We start from the raw sequence: 16455 nt of genomic DNA, 5'->3' as shown, positions 1-16455 counted from the left end.
ATGGCTCTGATGGGGGCTGGGCTGGAGCCGGAGGGAACCCCTGGGCAGAAGGGAGGGGGAGGTGCTGTGAAAGCCTCACAGCTCTATCTCATCTGCCTCTTAATTAAAGCAGCCCTGTGTGGTGTGTGCGAGTTGGTGCGGGCTTGCGGAAGAGGCTGGTGGGCTTCCCACCCACTCACAGGCAGCCCGAGAGCCAGCCCACGAGGGGAGTACGAGGGAGGGCCGCCATGGTGCACTGGGCTCAGAGAGACAGGAGGTGTGGGGTTCCCCATCCCTGCCTGTCCCTTACCAGTGCTGTGGGCTTGGAGAAGCTGCTTCCCTCCTCTCTAACGAAGTTGTGAGGTAGGTAAATTTCCTTCGTAAACTGCTAAACGCCGCCTGAGTGGGAGGTGGCGTGGAGAGCTGGCCTTCCAGCCAAGGATCCGATGACCTCTGCTGGGCAAGCAGAGTGGTCCCAGGGGGCAGGCGGGCATCTGGGCTACAGGATGGACCCTTCTCTTTTGCATCCCCTTCCAGAATGGGCAGCTGGGTCCAGCACCCAGCCTGGGGCGAATGTGAGTCCAAGACAGATACCCGCCCTGACTGGGACACAGGTTTGGAGCCTGCAGAGGCTCTGTCAGTTTGCATTTTGCAAACTAGAAGGGATTGTTCTCATGAGAAAAGTTATTACGTTGGTGAGGTGGGTCTGATATCTTTGGAAAGCAAATCGGTGATGAGAGAGCGGCCAGTCTCTCTGCATATGGCAGGCCCATGGTAGGAGCGTGAGCTCCCCAGAGCCGCTGCTCAGGGGTGAGGCCCTAAGTGGGTCGTGCGGGCCGCATTGGATAGCTGGCCAGTGCTCTCACCGCTTGGCCGTGACAGATGCACTCAGAGTCCTGGAGACACAACCCAGGCCCCGCTGCTTGAATTACTCACAAGTGCACTAGTTTAGCGCCACCTCCCCTGCAGCGAGGCCCTTGCTCAAGGTCGCAGGGATGGTTAGTAACAGTCCTGGCCAGCATTCAAGATCTCAGAGCCCTGGGCAGCTGCTCAACACTGGGGGGTTTCCGCTTTGTGGCCCCTCCCAGAAAGCACGCATGTTTGGAAACTTGGTTCCGCAGCAGCCCAGCTGGCAGCTCTGAGCCCCACTCTTGTCTGACCACCCTCCCAATACAGGGGTTCCATCCACAGGATGTCACATGGCCATCCAGGGTCTGCTTGCATCCTTCCAGGCACAGGGAACTCACTGCTTTGTGGGCAGCTGGGCCCAGTATTTGCAGGTGGATAAGGAGGATGGGATGCAATCAGATCTTCAGTACCGGGCACCGTGCTGGGCCATGGAGGTGCCCAGGTGACGTGTGCCCTCTTTGCTCCCAGTGTGGACAGTCCTTCTTGTTAGAAAGTGCTTCTTGTTGTGACCCAAAGCCAGTGACTCCAGCCATTGGAGGTGTCCTCAGGCTACCCTCTGGAGCTGTGTAGAGTGGGTCTCCTCCCCTCACCTTTCCCAGCCCTTTCACCGTGCCGGTAGAGTCCTTGCGGTAGAGCAAATCACTGTTGGCCATAGTCGGCTGTACCTCTCCCTGCAGGAGGTTGGGGTATCTGTGTCCAGCTGAACCAAGGTAGAGCTGTGTTACTTGCTTTGGCCAATGATAAGTGGGCAGAAGCTCTGTTATGTCCCTTTCAGCAGAAGCTGTAAGGACCAGTCTGTGGTTTGCCATGTATCTTTTCCTTCTGCCACCAGACAGAATATTCTAGATGAAGGCTACTTTGTCAGCTTAGATCCCAGCAAAGATGACAAGGATCAGAGCCACAGCCAACCCACATGAGAGAGAAGCCATTGAGATTTGGGGATCTTTTGTTACTGCAATAAAACGCAGCCTATCCTGACTCATTTGCTAAGGTCTCCTCGAAAGTGAGATCTCCGGGATCAAGGGGGTGTGAGCAGTGTGGAATAGGATGGGATGCCCTCCATGAGCAGGGATTATGGAAATGTCTATTAATTCCACATCAGTTACAGCAGCAGCACATGTGTTCATAATAACCTTGGATGAAACCCATTCCTTATGAACACGAACTGCTGGTGAACCAGGACTTTCTCATTACCTGTTTAAGCAAAGGAGCACTTTACACCTGCAGAGACCCCTTGCCCTTCACTGGCATTCAATTTCACCCTATTGGCTCTCAGCCGCCTCCCTATCCTGCTGGGTAAGTTTTTTGAACGTCTTGTTATGAAAGTTTCAAACATGCGAAACGGTTGAAATAATTGTACAGTGAACACCTGTATACTCACCACCTAGATTCTACAATTTATATTTTACTATGCTTGCTGTATCATATATCTATGTATGCATCGTTCTACCCTTCTATCAATCCATCTTACCTTTGGACAATTTTCAAAGTAAGTTGCAGATATCAGTAAGCTTCCCCACGCACCCAAACATTTCTGCATGTACATTGACTAGAGTTCAATATTTGTTTATGTTTTTAAAGGTATATACGGCGAAAGACACATACATTTCCAGAAATGCAAACACCTGTGTAACCCAAACTGCTCTCGAGATAGAGAACATTGTCATCACCCCAGAAAGCTCTTCCATGCCCCTTCCCTGGCAATGTCCATCTTAACCCTCTAGAGGCAAACACTGTTTTGACAGGTTTTGCCCAGTCTAGAAACTCAAATCAATAGAATCTTGCCGTGTCAGACTTTTAAAAAAACAGCATAATATTTTTGAGATTCACCCACATTGTTGCCTATGCCTGTAGTTTGTTCCTTTTTGTCATTGAATAGTGTTGTATGATTATATCACAGTGTGTTTATCTGTCGTCCTGTTGATGGATACCTGGGCTGTTTCTAGTTGTTGGCTATTATGAATGAACCTGCTAAGAACATTTGTGTACGAGCTTTTTTGTGCGGACATATATCTTCATTTCTCTTGAGTAAATATTTAATATTAGAATTGATGACTCATAGGAAGATATATATTTAATTTTATAAGAAACGAACAGATCTTTTCCCAAAGTGGCAATGTCTGAGTGTATCCACTGCTCCACACTTCTTTTTTTTTAAAGATTTTTTTAGTTTTGATGTGGACCACTTTTAAAGTCTTTATTGAATTTCTTACACTATTGCTTCTGTTTTATGTTTTCGGTGTTTTGGCCCTGAGGCATGTGGGGTCTTAGCTCCCCGACCAGGGATCAAACCTGCACCCCCTGCATTGGAAGGCAAAGTCGTAACCACTGGACCACCAGGGAAGTCCCTGCTCCACACTCTTGGGTTACTTTTGAATCTGGATCCCATCATTCAATGAGCGCACCATCCTTTCCAGCCAGTGTGATCCTCGAGGTTGATTAATATGCATACTGTGGCCCATCCAACTCACTGCCTAGATTTTTGGGCAGGATGGTCCCCTGTGGTTGAGTATCAGAGGTCCACTCTGTGAATAATTAGTTGTTCAGTCACCTATGAAAATATGCAATTGTGCTATAACCTGTAAACATCACCTCCGGGGAGTCATGAGATAAGTCTGTCAAATCGAGAAATGCTGTGCTTCTAACATCCTCCTCCAAGTGCCAGTCAAATTTCAAAGTGGGGAAGGGGACCATCGCTTTCCTCTAGACAAGACTGCAGATGCTGTTTTCAGCTCTTGTAAATAAAGCTGTTGAATAATTTAAGAATCTTGCTAGAGATAAAATTTAGGCGTATCTGTGTGCAGGTTCCTGAATCCCTTCTTTGAAAATGGGCACAAATTTCTCCATCACTTATCCATTGGCACATTTCACGTCACTCTGATTTTTCAGAGGTCACTGATGGGGGGTGCTTGATCATGTCTGCAGGTTTCTGTAGCTCCTCGGGCCTGGGGCAGGGGAGAGAAAGGAGGGAGGCAGACAATGGATATTATTGAACACGTCAGTGCACTGTGTGTGCGTTATACATGGACCATCTCATCTCAGTTGCTATTATCATCCTCATTTTCAGATAAGGAAATTGAGCTCCATGAGGTCAAGGGATGGTCCAAGGTCACAGGACTGATCCGTGGCAGACCTAGGATTTCAAAGATTGCTTGACCTCAGATCTTTCTCCTACACACTCTCAAGAGCCCTTTGGTGACCTTGTGTACCAGTTATGAACTTCAAACCTGTTTATCGGTGGGAGGGGACACTGTTCCATTGGAGCAGCAGGAAAGCTTTGCTACCACTGAGGAGGACCCAGACCTGACTGAGGTCAGCAGGGACGTGGGGCTTGGAAGTGAGCTCTGTGTTCGTTACTGGCGCATCTGCTGCCCGTGCCCTGGCTGGTCCTCTCGGGGAGCCAGGAAAGTGGAAAACAAATGCCCAAGCTCACCAGTCAGTAAGTGGGGCAGGGGTTTCCCTGGTGGCATAGTAGTTAAGGATCCACCTGCCAGTGCAGGGGACATGGGTTCAAGCCCTGGTCCGGGAAGATCCCTCATGCTGCAGAGCAACTAAGCCCGCGAGCCACAACTACTGAAGCCCGCGTGCCACAACTACTGAAGCCCACGTGCCTGGAGCCCGTGCTCTGCGACAAGAGAAGCTACCACAATGAGAAGCCTGTGCACTGCAACAAAGAGTAGCCCCTGCTCTCCGCAACTAGAGAAAACCCGTGAGCAGCAATGAAGACCTAACACAGCCAAAAATAAATAAATAAATAAATAAATGCTTTCTTTAAAGCCATAGGAAAGCTCTGGACACACATGCAGAGTATAAATGAAATACGTTACAGAGAGGACCAAGCCCTTCCAGGAGAGAAGAGACTGGCAGTTGCTCTCATACTGCCTAGTGGGGGCGGCCTCCTAAGCTGGGTAGTGGAGGAGCAGGCCTGACAGGTTGAGGGACTTTGCTGGGAAAGGAGAAAACGTCCAAACTCTCAACAACTGGGTAAACCTATGGGGCAGATTAGAATCTGGACGAGCCCCCCAATATAAAGCCACTCCTTAGTAGCTGGCCTGCTAGTTCTCTTCCATGGGGTTTGGCTGAATAAGCATCAACTGGAGGCAGGTCTGGCAAAGAGAAGGAGAATGAGAGACAGAGACAGAGACAGAGACAGTACTTAGATCCAAAGCCCTGGAGGGGAAGGTACTGAGCTCACCCTTGAAATATTGAAACCTCCATGAAATATTGTTGTTTATCCATTCTATATGTAAAAGCTTACATCTGCTAACCCCAACCTCCCACTCCATCCCTCCCCCAACCCCCTCCCCCTTGGTGACCACCAGTCTGTTCTCTATGTTTGTGATTCTGCTACTGTTTCATAGATGAGTTCATTTGTGTCATATTTTAGATTCCACATATAAGTAATATCATATGGTATTTTTCTTTCTCTTTCTGACTTACTTCACTTCACTAGTTGCATCCATGTTGCTGCAAATGGCATTATTTCAGTCCTTTTTATGGCTGAGTAGTATTTCATTGTATATACGTACCACATCTTCTTTATCCATTCATCTGTCGATGGACATTTAGGTTGTTTCAATGTCTTGGCTATTGTGAATAGTGCTGCTATGAACATAGGGGTGTGTGTATCAGTTTTTTAAATTTTTTATTTATTTATTTATGGCTGTGTTGGGTCTTCGTTTCTGTGCGTGGGCTTTCTCTAGTTGTGGTGAGTGGGGGCCACTCTTCATCGCGCTGCGTGGGCCTCTCACTGTTGTGGCCTCTCTTGTTGCAGAGCACAGGCTCCAGACGCATAGGCTCAGTAGTTGTGGCCCATGGGCCCAGTTGCTCCGCGGCATGTGGGACCCCCACAGACCAGGGCTTGAACCCGCGTCCCCTGAATTGGCAGGCAGATTCTCAACCACTGCGCCACCAGGGAAGCCCTGTGTGTATCTTTTTGAATGAGAGTCTTGTCCAGATATATGCCCAGGATTGGGATTGCTGGATAATATGGTAATTCTATTTTTAGTTTTCTGAGGAACCTCCATACTGTCTTCCCTAGTGGCTGCACCAATTTACATTCCCACCAAAAGTGTAGGAGGGTTCCCTTTTCTCCATACCCTCTCCAGCATTTGTTATTTGTAGACTTTTTAATGATGGCCATTCTGATCAGTGTGAGGTGGTACCTCATTGTATTTTTAATTTGCATTTAACTAGTGACGGTGAGCATCTTTTCATGTGCCTATTGGCCATCTGTATGTCCTTTTTGGAGAAATGTCTAATTAGGTCTTCTGCCCATGTTTTGATTGGATTATTTTTTTCTTTTGTTGAGTTGTATGAGCTATTTGTATATTTTGGAACTTAATCCCTTGTTGGTTGCATCATTTGCAAATATTTTCTCCCAGTCTGTAGGTTGTCTTTTTGTTTTGTTTATGGTTTCCTTTGCAGTGCAAAAGCTTGTAACGTTTGATTAGGTCTCATTTGTTTATTTTTGCTTTTATTTCTATTGTCTTGGGAGACCGACCTAAGAAAACACTGGTATGATTTGTGTCAGAAAATGTTTTGCCTATGATCTCTTTGGGAGTTTTATGGTGTCATGTCTTATGTTTAAGTTTTAAAGCCATCTTAAGTTTTTTATTGTGTGTTGTGAGAGGGTGTGTTCTAACTTCATTGATTTACACGTGGCTGTCCAACTTTCCCAACACCACTTACTGAAGAAACTGTCTTTTTCCCATTGTATATTCTTGCCTCCTTAATTGACTATAGATGTGTAGGTTTATTTCTGGACTCTGTATTCTGTTCCATTGACCCATATGTCTGTTTTTGTGCTAATACCATGCTGTTTTGATTACTGTAGCTTTGTAGTATTGTCTGAAGTCTGGGGGGGTTATGCCTCCTGCTTTGTTCTTTTTATTCAGGATTGCTTTGGCAATTCTGGGTTTTTAGCTCAACTCTTTATAAGATCAGTGAGATAAACCCTCATGCTAGCCCTCTGACAGATGAAAGGGTGTGGCCTCTGCTGGTGAGGGGGTATACCTACTTCAGTGTCTATTATTCTTTTATACACAATGTCTGGCATATAGTACAAAATTATTAGACATACAAAGGAGCAAGAAAATGTTAACTCACAATCAAGAGAAAAAGTAACCAGTAGAAGAGCCACATATTACTTAGATGTTGGAATTAACAAAGACTTAAAATAACAATTCTAAACATCTTAAGGCATTTAGAAATAAAATGAACAAACTAGAGAAATGGAAATGCTAAAAAAAAGTTAAGCAGATGGGACTTCCATTTCCAATCTGGTATGTAAGGAGCTTGGAAGTCATTACTGCATCCTAACAACAAAGAAAAAACTGAACAAACTGAAAAAATCAACAACTCTTCTTAGAGTGGTTAGAGAAGTAAGGCCACAGGGCAAACTGCTGTCCCCAAAATTGAAGAGACAGACAGGCAAGTGCAAAGAATCAAAACATGCTGGAGCAGGGATTTCCCTGGTGGTCCAGTGGTTAAGACTCTGCGCTCCCAATGCAGGAGGCCTGGGTTCTATCCCTGTCAGGGAACTAGATCTCACATGCCGCAACAAAAGATCCTGCATGACGCAACTAAAGATCCCGCATGCCACAATGAAGATTCCGTATGCCGCAACTAAGACCAGGCACAGCCAAATGAATAAATAAATATTTAAAAAGAATTATATATAAAGAAATGAAAAAGAAAAGTAAACCCATAATAAAAAACAAGACAAAAAACCCAAAAACATGCTGGAGCAGGAAGCTCTATGGGATCAAGGACTGGGGTAGGAAACCTAAAATGTAATTAATGAATTGCTGGAGGGTCAGTGTGAACAAGTCTGATCTTGACTAGGTTCTCACAGAGAATATCAGAGAAAAATCGTCTCATGCTTCTGGCAGAAGGTGGTTAAAGGAACCACTTTGAAATATGCTAGAGAATTCTGTTCTTAAGGTCTGTCCTCAAGAGAAACTGTTTTGCCAGAGCTTAAACGGATTTTTGTCTAATGGACTTGGAGGAAGTAAAATATCCTGGTCCACTCTAGTCATCTTGGCCCACCTAGCAGGGAAAAACTAGGGAGCATGTGCAAAGTTAACTGTTCAGAGGCACAGGCTCACTAAAAGACTGGAATCTAATCATAGAACTACAGAATACTTTCCCTCCCCTGACACCTTATCACCACATTACTAAAGGCTTATTTACCACAGTACCTTTTACTCAGTACATCCTGTCCAGCTCTCAGGAAAAAAAAATTACAGGCACACTAAAAGGCAAAAAACACAAGTTTTAAAAATTGAAGGGACTTCCCTGGTGGCGCAGTGGTTAAGAATCCGTCTGCCAATGCGGGGGACACGGGTTCGAGCCCTGGTCCGGGAGGATCCCACATGCCACGGAGCAACTAAGCCCGTGCACCACAACTACTGAGCCTGTGCTCTAGAGCCCGCGAGCCACAACTACTGAGCCTGCATGCCACAACTGCTGAGGCCCGTGCGCCCTAGAGCCCGTGCTCCACAACAAGAGAAGCCACCGCAATGAGAAGCCCGCGCACCGCAGTGAAGGGTGGACCCTGCTCCCCGCAACTAGAGAAAGTCCGCATGCAGCAATGAAGACCCAATGCAGCCAAAAATAAATAAATTTTTTAAAAAAGATGATTCTTTAAAAAAAAAAAATAGAAGTATAGTTAATTTACAGTGTCGTGTTAGTTTCAAATGTACAGCAAAGTGATTCATTTATATATATATATTCTTTTCTATTATAGGTTATTACAAGATATTGAATATATTTCCCTGTGGTATACAGTAGGTCCTTGTTGTTTACCTATGTTGTATATAGTAGGATGTCTACGTTAATCCCAAACTCCTAATTTATCTCTCCCCACCCCCCACTATCCCCTTTGATAACCATAAGTTTGTTTTGTATGTCTGTGATTCTATTTCTGTTTTGTAAATAAGTTCATTTATATCATTTTTTAAGATTCCACATATAAGTGATATTATATATTTGTTTTTCTCTGTCTCACTTAATTCACTTAGTATGATAATCTCTATGTCCATCTATGTTGCTGCAAATGGCATTACTTCATTCTTTTTTATGGCTGAGTAATATTGTGGCTGAGTAATATTCCATTATATATATATATCATATCTTCTTTATCCATTCATCTGTTGATGGACATTTAGGTTGCTTCCATGTCTTGGTTATTATAAATAGTGCTGCTGTGAACATTGGGGTGCATGTATCTTTTCAAATTAGAGTTTTCTCTGGAATATGCCCAGGAGAAAAACCCAGTTTTGAAGAAACAGAGCAAGTATCAGAAGCAGACTCAGATATGGAAGAGATGTTTGAATGATTAGATTAGAAATTTAAAACAACAATGATTAATATGCTAAGGGTGCTGATGGATAAAGTAGACAGTCCACAAGAACAGATGGGCAATGTAAGCAGGTGGATGTAAATTCTAAGAAAGAATTGAAAAGAAATGCTAGACATAAAAAACACTGCAACAGAAATGAAGAATGCCTTCAATGGACTCATCAGTAGACTGGACATGGCTGAGAGAAGAATCTCTGAGCTTGATGATGCATCAAGAGAAACTTCCAAAATGGAAAAGCAAAGAGCAAAAAGACAAAAAATGGTACAGGATATCTAAGAACTGTGGGACAAGTACCAAAGTTATAATATGGGCATAAAGGCCATACCAGAAGGAGAAGAAAGGAAAAGAAAGAGGATAAATGTTTAAAGCAATAATGATAGAGAATTTCTCCAAATTAATGTCAGACACAAAACCACAGAATCAGGAAGCTTAGTGTCTTAGTTCAGTCTGCTATAACAAAATACCACAGACTGGGTGACATAAATTTGTTTCTCACAGTTCTGGAGTCTAGAAGTCTGAGATCAGGGTGTTAGCATGATCAGGTACTGTGCCTGGTGAGAGCCTGCTTCCTAGTTCACAAGTGGCCGTCTTCTCACTATAACCTCACATGGTGGAAGGAGTAAGGGAGCTTTCTTGAGCTTCCTTTACTAGGGCATTAATTCTATTCATGAGAGCTCTGCCCTCATGGTAATCAGCTCTCAAAGACCCTACCTCCTAATACACTATACTGGGCACTAGGTTTCAACATATGAATTTTGGAGAAATACAAACACTCAGACCATAGCACTCAGAGAACACTATGTATGATAAATTTCAAACAAACAAACCCAACAACAACCCACTACACCTAGGCGTATCGTATAAAAGCTGTAGAAAATCAAAGATAAAAAATCTGGAAAGAAGCCAGAGGGAGGAAAAACTTACCTATAGTGGAGCAAAGATGAAAATTATGTCTGAATTCTCCTCAGAAATCATATAATCAAGAAGAAAGTGGAGTGAAATACTTAAAGTGTTGAGAAGGAAAAAAATCCATTAACACAGAATTCTGTACTCTGTGAAATTATCCTTCAGAAGTGAAGGAGAAATAAAGACTTTCTCAAATAAAAATTGAGGGAATTTGTTGCCAGGATACTTGCCTTACAAGAAATGTTAAAAGAAGTTCTTTAGAGAGAAGGAAAATGATATAGGTCAGAAAATTGGATCTATATAACTAAAGGAAGAGCATCAGAGAAGGACTAAATGAAAGTAAAACAAAACTTCTCTTATTCTTAATTGATCTAACAGATAACAGTTTGTTCAAAATAATAACAGCAACAATGTATTCAATTATGTACATATATATACTTGTGTATATACATATATAAATATACACACATATAAGTGAAATGAATGACAGCAATGTTACATGGACTGGAGGGAGGAATTAGGATTATTTTGTTATTATAAGGTACTCACATTGCCCATGAAGTGGTATAGTAATATTTGAAAGTGGACTTAGATTAGTTGTAAATGTATATTGCAGACTCTGGAGCAACCACTAAAAAAAAAAGTGTAAAAAAAAAAAAGAAATATAGCTGATATGCGAAGAAAGGAGAGAAAATGGAATCATAAAAAATACCCAGTTAAAACCACAAAAGGGGGCTTCCCTGGTGACACAGTGGTTGAGAGTCTGCCTGCCGATGCAGGGGACATGGGTTCGTGCCTCTGTCCGGGAAGATCCCACATGCCGCAGAGCGGCTGGGCCCGTGAGCCATGGCCGCTGAGCCTACGCGTCCGGAGCCTGTGCTCCGCAATGGGAGAGGCAACAACAGTGAGAGGCCCGCGTACCGCAAAAAAAAAAAAAAAACCCACAAAAGGCAAAAAAGGAGTGGAAGAAAAGAACTGGAGCCAAGAACAATGTAACAAATAGAAAATAGTAACAAATATGGTAAATATTGATCCAACTATATCAATGATCACTTTAAATGTTAATGGTCTAAATACATCAAGTAAAAGACAAAGATTGTCAGAGTGGATCAAAAAACAAGACATCACTATATGTTGTCTACACTATATCCACTTCAAATATAAAGACACATATAGATTAAAAGTAAATGGATGGAGAAAGGTATACCATGCTAATGTTAACCTAGAGAAAGTGGTTTTAGCTATATCAGTTTTAAGACAGAGCAGATTTCAGAGCAATGAAAGTTATTAGGGATAAAGAGGGGCATTACATAATGATAAAGCAGTCAGTTCTTTAAGAATCATAACAATTCTTAATGTGCATGGATATAACAACAGAGCATCAAAATACGTGAGGCAAAAACTGGTAGAACTGCAAGAAGAAATAGATGAATCCACTATTAAAGTCAGAGGCTTGAACACGCCTCTATCAGAAATGGACAGATCCATCAGGCACAAAATGTATACACTACTTCATTCAACAACAGCAGAATACACCTTCTTATCAAGCTCACATGAAATATTCACAAATGTAGATCACATTCTGAGCCATAAAACATACCTTAACAATTTAAAACAATAGAAATCATGCAACGTCTGCTCTCAGGCCAAAATTGAATTAGACTGGAAATCAATAACAGAAAGCTAGCTGGAAAAATCCCCAGATAATTGGAGGTTAAACAATACATTTCTAAATAATATGTGGGTCAAAGAAGAAATCTCAAGATAAATTTTAAAATATTTTGAACTAAATAAAAATGAAAATAAACTTATCAAAATTCGTGTGATGCAGTGAAAGCAGTGCTTGGAGGAAATTTATAGCATTGAATGTATGTATTAGAAAAGAAGAAAGATCTGAAATCAATCATATAAACTTCCACCTTAGGAAACTAGAAAAAGAAGAGTAAATTAAATCCAAAGTAAGTAGAAGGAAAACAATTAGAGCAGAAATCAGTGAAATTGAAAAGAAGAAATAGAGAAAACCAACAAACTCAAAAGCTGGCTCTTTGAAAAGATAAATGAGATTGACAAGGCTTTAGCCAGGCTAAGAGAGAAAAAAAGAGAGAAGACACAAATTACTAATACCAGAAATGAAAGAGGGGACATTACTACAGATCCTTTATTAAAAGGATAATAAAGGAATATTATGAACAGCTCTATGCCCACAAATTTGATAACCTGGATGAAATGCACAATTCTTTGAAAATGCAATCTGCCAAAGCTTATACAAGAAGAAACAGACAATTTGAATAGGCCTATATATATTAAAGAAATTAAGGCAATAATTAATAACCTTCTAAAACAGAAAGTGCCAAGCTCAGATGGGTTCACTGGTGAATTCTACTAAACATTTGAGGAAGAAATCATACCAATTCTCTACAATCTCTTGCAGAAGATAGAAGCAGAGGGAATACTTCCCTAACTTATTTGGTGAGGCCATTATTACCCTAAAACAAAAACCAGACAAAGAAATTGCAAGAAAAGAAAGCAACAGACCAATATCTTTCATAAACATAGATGCAAAAATCTTCAACAAAATATTAGCAAATTGAACCCAGCATGTATAAAAAGAATTATACACCACAACCAAATGGGATTTATTCCAGGTATGCAAGGCTGGCTCAACATTTGAAAACCAGTTAATGTAATCCATCAACAAGCCAAAGAAGAAAAATCACATGATCATATCAATAGAGGCAGAAAAAACATTCACAGAATCCAACACCCATTCATGATAAAAACTCTCAGCAAACTAGGGATAGAGGGGAACTTCTTCAATTTGATAAAGGACATCTACCAAAAATGTACAGCTAATATCAAACTTAATGGTGGGAAACTAGAAGCTTTATTGCTAAGATCAGGAAGAAGACAAGGATGTTCCCTCTCATCTCTCCTTTTCAACATCATACTGGAAGTCCTAGCAGATGCAATAAGACAATAAAATAAAATAAAATGTATACTGATTGGAAAGGAAGAAATAAAACTTTGTCCACAGATGACATAATTGTGTGTGTAGAAAATCTCAAAAAATTGACAACAGCAACAAAAAAAATTCCTAAAACTAGTAAGTGATTGTAGAAAGGTTGCAGGATAGAAAGTTAATAAGCAAAAGTCTATTGCTTTTCTATATGTCAGCAATGAACAAGAGAAAAATTAAATTGAAAAAAAATACCATTTACATTAACACCCCACCAAATGAAATACTTAAGTGTAAATGTAACAAAATATGTACAAGATATATATGAGGAAAATACAAAACTCTGACAAAAGAAATCAAATAAGTAAATAAATGGAGAGTTATTCCATGTTCATGAATAAGAAAATTCAATATTGTCAAGATGTCAGTTCTTCCCAACTTGATCTGTAGATTCAATACAATCTCAATCAAAATCCCAGCAAATTATTTTGTGGATATTAACCACCTGGTTCTAAAGTTTATGCAAAGAGGCAAAAGACCGAAAATTGCCAACACAACACTGAAGGAGAAGGAAAAAGTTGTAGAACTGATACTACCTGACTTCAAGACTTACTATAAATCAGCTGCAATCAAGATGGTATGGTTTTGGTGAAGGAATAGACAATAGATTAATAGAATAAAATAGAGAACCCAGAAATAAGTCCAAACAGATATATTCAATTGATCTTTGACAAAGGAGCAAAGGCAATACAATGGAGAAAAGACAGTCTTTTCAACAAATGGTAATGGAACAATTGGACAGCTGCATGCAAAAAATTAATCTAGACACAGACCTTACATCTTTCATAAAAATTACCTCAAAATGGATCAAAGGCATGAATGTAAAGTGCAAAATGATAAAACTCCTTGACGATAACATAGGAGAAATTCTACATGACCTTGGGTATGGTAATGACTTTTTAGATATAACACAAAGACATGATTCCATGACAGAACTATTTGATAAACTATACTTAATTAAAATTTAAAACTTCTGCTCTGTGAAAGACACTGTCAAGAGAATAAGACAAGTCACAGACTGGGAGAAAATACTTGCAAAATACTTATCTGATAAAGGATTGTTATCCAAAACATACAAAGAGCTCTTAAAACTCAATAATAAGAAAATGAATAACTCTAGGACTTCCCTGACAGTCCAGTGGTTAAGACTCCATACTTCCAATGCAGTGGGCGTGGGTTCAATCCCTGGTCAGGAAACTAAGACCCACTTGCCAGTGCGGCCAAAAAAAAAAAAAAAACAAAAACAAAAAAAAGCACAACTCAATAAAATGGAAAAAGACCTGAAGAGAGACTTCACCAAAGAAGATATACAGATGGCGAAATAAGTATATGAAAAGATGCTCAGCATCATATGTCATTAAGGCACTACAAATTAAAACAACAATGAGATACCACTACACACCTATTAGAATGGCCAAAATCCAAAACACTGACAACACCAAATGCCAGTAAGAACGTGGGAAAATAGGAGCTATCATTCACTCTTGGTGGAAATGCAAAATGGTACAACCACTTTGGAAGACACTTTAGCAGTTTCTCACAAAACTAAACATATTCTTACCATATAATCCAGCCATTGTGCTACTTGGTTTTTCCCCAAATGAGTTGAAAACTTATGTTCACACAAAAACTTGCATATGAATGTTTATTAATAATAGCCAAAACTTGGAAGCAGTTTTGTCATTTGGTGGGTGAATGGATAGACTGCTCTATATCCAGACAATGGAATATTATTCAGTGCTAAAAATAAGTGAGCTATCAAGCCATTAAAAGACAGGGAAGAATCTTAAACACATTTTATTAAGTGAAAGAAGCCATTTTGGAAAGGCTATGTACTGTGATTCCAACTGTACGATATTCTGGAAAAGGCAAAACTATGAAGACAGTAAAAAGATCAGTGGTTGCCAGGAGTTTAGCGGGGGAGTGATGAACAGGTAGAGAACATAGGATTTTTAGGGTACTGAAACTATTCAGTGATACTGCATCGCTACAGTGATACTACAGTGGTGGATACCTGTCATGATACATTTGCCCAAACCCATAGAATATACAACACCAAGAGGGATCCCTAATGTAAACTATAGACTTTGTGTGATAATGATGTGTCAATGTGGGTTTATCAATTGTGAAAAATGTACCACTCTGGCGAGGGATGTTGACAGTAGGGACAGGGAGAATATGGGAACTCTGCACTTTCAGCTCAATTTTGCTGTGAATATAAAACTGCTATAAAAATGAAGTCTGTTAAAAAATAAGCAAATTGAAACTCTGGAATTAAAAAATACAATATCTGAAATGACATATTCATTTAATAGGCTTGGTATCAGATTGGATACAACAGAAGAAAGGATCAGTGAAAACTTAAAGGCCAGTCAAAATAAGTTATCCAAACTGAAGCGTAGAAAGAAACCACCACCAATAGCAGACTAGAGTAAAAATCAGCAGCCTATGGATCCATGGGCCAAATCTACCCTTCTACTTATTATTTTTTAAATCTATTAATTAAATTAAATTAATTAATTTATTTTATTTTTGGTTGCATTGGGTCTTCACTGCTGCATGTGGTCTTTCTCTAGTTGCAGCGAGTGGGGGCTACTCTTGGTTGTGGTGGGCGGGCTTCTCGTTGCAGTGGCTCCTCTTGTTGCAGAGCACCAGGTTGAGTAGTAGCCTGCAGAGCGCAGGCTTCAGTAGTTGTGGCTCACGGGCTTAGTTGCTCCACGGCATATGGGATCTTCCCGGACCGGGGATCGAACCTGTGTCCCCTGAGTTGGCAGGCAGATTCTTAACCACTGTGCCACCAGGGAAGTCCCCTGCTGCTTATTTTTATAAATGAAGTTTTATTGAGACATAGGCATTCCGATTTGTTTAAGTATTGTCTATGTCTGGTTTAGTACCACAGTGGCATTGCTGAGTAGTTGTGACAGAGACCATATGGCCTGAAAAGCCTAAAATATTTACACTCTGGTCCTTTAGAGAAAAAGTTTGCCAGCCCTTGGAATAGAGCAACAAAACCTATGAAACAATATTAAATAGTATGACATATGTATAATTGGAGTCCCAGAAGAAAAGGAGAGAGAGAATGGGGAGAGTAAACAGCTGCAGAAAGAATGACTGAACATTTTCTCCAAAACTGATGAAAGACGTCAACCCACAGATTTAATAATCTCAGTAAAACAAGTAGGATAAATACAAGGAAGGCTATTTCTAGGAACATTATAATCAAGCTAGAAAACAGAAGTAAAGAGAAAGTCTTAAAATCATCCAGAAAGTATAGTCATAT

The sequence above is a fragment of the Neophocaena asiaeorientalis genome, unplaced genomic scaffold (assembly GCF_003031525.2).
Source record: "Neophocaena asiaeorientalis asiaeorientalis breed wild unplaced genomic scaffold, Neophocaena_asiaeorientalis_V1.1 scaffold114, whole genome shotgun sequence".
NCBI lineage: Eukaryota > Metazoa > Chordata > Mammalia > Artiodactyla > Phocoenidae > Neophocaena > Neophocaena asiaeorientalis.
The sequence above is the reverse complement of the archived record's forward strand: the minus strand, read 5'-3'. Positions refer to the sequence as shown.